This window comes from Penaeus monodon, chromosome 10 (assembly GCF_015228065.2).
Source record: "Penaeus monodon isolate SGIC_2016 chromosome 10, NSTDA_Pmon_1, whole genome shotgun sequence".
Classification (NCBI taxonomy): domain Eukaryota; kingdom Metazoa; phylum Arthropoda; class Malacostraca; order Decapoda; family Penaeidae; genus Penaeus; species Penaeus monodon.
In genome coordinates, this window is record NC_051395.1 from 18,309,512 (window position 1) to 18,314,241 (window position 4,730).

A 4,730-nucleotide genomic window follows, 5' to 3' on the forward strand; every position below is an offset into this window, starting at 1 on the left:
TTAAGAGGGATTTCATTTTCTGTAAAGACTTTTTCCCTTTAAAGGGAAAAAACGCACTGGGTTTTACGCTAGCCCGGGTCTTTCCTCCCCGCCTCTGGGCTGATGTTTTATTCCAGTGCGCTTCTACTTTTTTGGGGGTCCCGGTACCCCCCTTCCCCACAAAAAAAAAAAACAGTTCATAAACATGGTTCAGGGCCCCACACATTATTTAGAGAGTAGGAGGTCTGCTCAAATTTTTCCCCTTCCTCTGATTCTTAGGCCCCCCCGTTTAAACCCTAAAAAAGGAAAACCTTTCGTGTGCTTTTTTTTAAACCTTTCCCTTTCATTCTTAAGACCCCCCATCTTGTGCTGGTCTTGTTTCAGGGGGCTTGATCCCCCACTTTTTCCCCTTCGAGGAGGTGAGAGATCAACTTCGTTTTTCTGCTCAGGCTTTCCAGGGGGGAAAATAAACCCTTTTTCTAAAATCAACGGCGCCACAATTGCTTGCGAGGAGTTTCAGCCAGAAGGTTATTGGGGGAAACCTTTGCCCTACCTCATCATGGGGGTTTGGTTTTCTCTGTCATAAAAGTTCCGGCAATCAACCCTTTCGTCACGGAGTAAACTCCCGACCCCTTTAGCGTTTTGGGCCAAAGCGTTTCCAAAACCTTTCCCAGAAAATAAAACGTCACAACCCCGGGAGCTGCATCTAGGGGCATTTAGTAAGGTTCAGGAGCGGAGTGGGGTTTGATGTCAAAACTTTCCCCTAAACCCTTCATCTATCTGTTTATTTTACCTTGTTGGAAATTTTTGCTCCTCTTATTAGTTTTTGGGGCGCGTGTATGCGAAAGGTATCGGATGCACAAGGGAGGGGATCGCACCCGGCATTTAAGGGCCCTCGGCGTGCTTCCTCGTGTCCCCAATCACGGCCCTATCCTTGTAAAAACAGCAAGCCATAGGCACGGATTACTTGTATATTAGTTTGCATTTCTTACTCTACCCTTTTTATGGGAAAACGCTCGGGGTTCAATTTGATCTTTGCGGATCCCCTTTGACTTTCCGGTCTTCAAAAAAAAAAAAAGGGGAAATAAGACAAAAAATAATAATAAAAAAAAAAAAAATCATCGGTTTTTTTTAACGGTCGTAGTGTGTAGTACCCCCCCCCCCAAAAACACCCCTGTCATATCTTTTCTAACCTATTTTTGGGCCCCTTTTGTGTGCATGTTCGGGGTTGTATTAGCTGGTCATATACCCACACCCCGGGCCCCGCGGCGATGGCGGGGAAAACCGTGATAACTGGGGATTTAGGAATCACCATTTTGGGGGCCCCGTCTACAGAATAGGGGCGCTACGACGGGGGAACTTGCGTATAGGGCGCCGTGGACGGGGACCCCGGATGGGGGGACAGGAAGGGGGGGCGCCGCACAGGACGGGAGGTGGATGAGGACCGGCGCCGTGGAGGAGGGACGTTTACTTTGGGCCGTAAAAGGCTTTTCCCCGGGGCGGGCGAGTAGGGACACCCTTGAGGGGGAAAGCAGTTTATCAGCGCCTCGGGGCGAGGGAGGGTAGGGGGCCCAGAGCAGGGGGGACATCTATAAATGGGAAACGGGTGAGCGGGGTGAATCCATTAATCAAGGATTTTGGTGGGCAGCTGCTGACCCCCGGGTCATGACCTAAACCTTCGGGGGATAACGAGAAAACCCTGGGGGGGGTTTGACCGAGGGCAACGGGGGGGCCCCCCAACCCCTGGGCGGAAGTGACCAGAAAAATTTTTTTTTTTCCCGAAGGGGTCAGTCCGAGTCCGTTCCTTTAAACCCCGAACACCTTTTCCCCCCAACCCGTAGGAGCTGACGCCGCCTCCGCCTTCCCCCCGCCCCGTTTTACCGCGTCAAAGACCCCCTTTTTAAAATTAAAGTGTCGGTTCCCCAATAAAGCGAGAAACAGATACTGAGTTTTCCTCGGACCTGCCAGTAATTTTAGTGGGTTTTAGTATCATTCAAATTAAGGGGGCCCTTATATATATAAGAGAGAGAGGAGAGAAGAGAGAAAAGAGAGAGAGGGAGAAAGGGGAGGAGAGAAAAGAGAGAGAGAGAGGGGGAAGAGAGGAGAGGGGAAGAGAGAGAGAGGAGATGAGAGAGAGAGAGAGAGGAGAGAGAGAGGAAAAGAGAGAGGAGAGAGACAGAGAGAGGGCAGAGACAGAGAGAGAGAGAGAGAGAGAGAGAGAACAGGGGAGAGAGGAACCCGAACAGAGAGAGAAAAGAGGGGAACAGAGAGAGAGACAGACAGAGAAAGAGGACACAAAGAGCAGACACAGGAGACAGACACGAGAGAAGACACAGAGAGGGAAAAACACAGAGAGACAGACACAGAGAGACAGAGAGGGCAGAGAAAGAAGAGAGGGGAAAGGAAGGAGAGGGGAGGGGAGGAGAGAGAGGGGGATGGAGAGGGGGAGAGAGAGAGAGAGAGAGGAGAGGAGAGAGAGGAGAGGAAAAGAGACGAGAGAGAGAGAGAGAGAGAGAGGGGAGAGAGAGAGAGAGGGGGAGAGGGGAGAGAGAGAGGGAGAGAAAGAGAGGGGAGAGGAGGGGAGAGAGGGGGAGAGGGGAGAGAGAGAGAGAGAGAGGGGGGAGAGAGAGGGGGGGAGAGAGGGGGGGAGAGAGGAGAGAGAAGGGAGGGGGAGAGGGGAGAGGGGAAAAAAAGAGGAGGGGAGAGGAAAGAGAGGAAAAGGGGGAGAGGGGGAGAGGATTTTAAAAGGGGGAGAGAAAAACGAGAGGGAGAGAGGAAAAGGAAAAAAAAGAGGATGAGAGGAGAGAGAGGAGAGAGAGGAGAGAGAGGAGAGAGAGAGAGAGAGGGAGAGAGGGGAGAGAGAGAGGAGAAGAGAGAAGAGGGGAGAGGGGAGAAGGAAGGGGAGAGGGGGAGAGATGAGAGAAGGGGGGGAGAGGGGGAGGGGATAAGGGGGAGGAGGGGAGAGAGGAGGAGAGAGAGAGGGGAAAAGAGAGAACGAGGGGGGGAGGGGAGAGGAGAGGGGAGGAGGGGCGGGGGAGGAGGAGAGGGGGAGAGAGGGGAAAAGGGGAGAGGAAAAGAGAGAAGAGAATTTAGAGGAGGGAGAGAGAGAGAGAGGAGAAAAAGGAGAGAGGGGAGAAGAGCAGAGAGAGAGGAAAAAGAGGGGAGAGGCGAGGAGAAAAGAGAGAAAAGAGGGGGAAAAGGGGAGGAGAGAGAGAAGAGAGAGAGAGGAGGAGGGAGGGGAGAGAGAGTAGAGGGGAGAGAGAGGGGAGAGAGATGAGGGGGAGAGAGAGAGGAAAGAGAGGAGAAAAGAGAGGGGAGAGGGGGAGAAAAAGAGAGAGAGAGGGGGGAGAAGGAGAGAGAGGAAAAGGGGAGAAAGGAGAGGGAAAGAGAGGAGAGGGGGGGGAAAAACGAAGAGAGGGAAAGAGAGAGAGGGAAAGAGAGGGGAGGGGAAGAGAGAGAGGGAAAAGAAAAGAGAGGGGAGAGAGGGGAAGAGAGGGGAGAGAGAGGAGAGAGAGAGGAGAGGAGAGAGAGGAGAAGGGGGAGAGAAGGGGAGAGGAAGAGGGAAAAGGAGAGAAGAGAGGAGGAAGAGAGAAGGGGAGACGGAAGAGAAAGAGGGGGAAGAGGAAAAGAGGGGGGAGAAAAGGAAACGGGGAAAGTTTTGGGGGAGGGAGGTGAGGGGAAAGAAGAGCCCCCCGGGGGAAAAAAAGGGGAGAAAGGGGAAGGAATTTTGGACGGGGGGAACCCCCGGGTCGGAAGAGGGGAAGAAAGAAGGGGGAGAGAGAGGGGGAGAGAGGAGAGAAGAGGGGAAAAGAGAGAGAGAGAGAGAGAGAAAAGGGGGAGAGGAAGAGAGGGGAGAGAGAGAGAGAGAGAGAGAGACGAGAGAGAGAGGAGAGAGAGAGAGAGGGGAGAGAGAAAGAGAGAGGGAGAATAAAAATTTTAATCATTTTAGGATGGATAGCATGAATTACATTCTACAGACGTAATATAAATTTAGAACAAAATTTATACGAGAGAGAGGGGGAGAGGAAAGAGAGAGAGAGAGAGAGAGAGGGCATACTTTTTTTTATCCAGAGACACACACGTGATTGCGTCCTTCTCTGTATCCGCTAGTATATCTACAAATTAACCTATACAATATTCTCCATGTGTACTCTTACAAAAACATTATGATATTAAGGGATCTGAACGAACACTTATTTGAAAAATCATTTGAAGAGCTCCTTACTCTTTCGGATCCAAATCCCTTTTGCATGTCGATGTTCCTCTCTGAGCACAGTATGCTCCCCCGATCACTTTGCTATACGAGCAAAATTAGCTTTTAAAACGCGTGAGAAAAGACACTATCCCGTATTATCTGGCACTGGGAAACAAACAGACTGGGAGGGTATGTGGTGAGCACTTATCCCAAGCATCCTGGGGAAAGGGATCACACTGACACTGCTGACTGACAAACAATCGCCCTTACCTAATTTCTTGTCAGCCTACAAGACATCCAAAATCCACGGATCAATCATGGTAGGCTCATTTTTAGAGCAGAGCTGGAAAAAGAAGACGAGAGTCTAGCAACGTTTAAATCCCACTCGAAGAAATAAAAATATTATAATTTTTTCAGGAGAATGAAAAGCTCCAAAAAGGGGCATAATCGATGAAGGAGGACTCGTCAAACCCCACTGGACGTTCAGTGGAAGTTGGTTTAGGCAACAGGATTGCATGACGCCTGATCCCCCCTCCCCAAAAACGAGGGTTGCCCC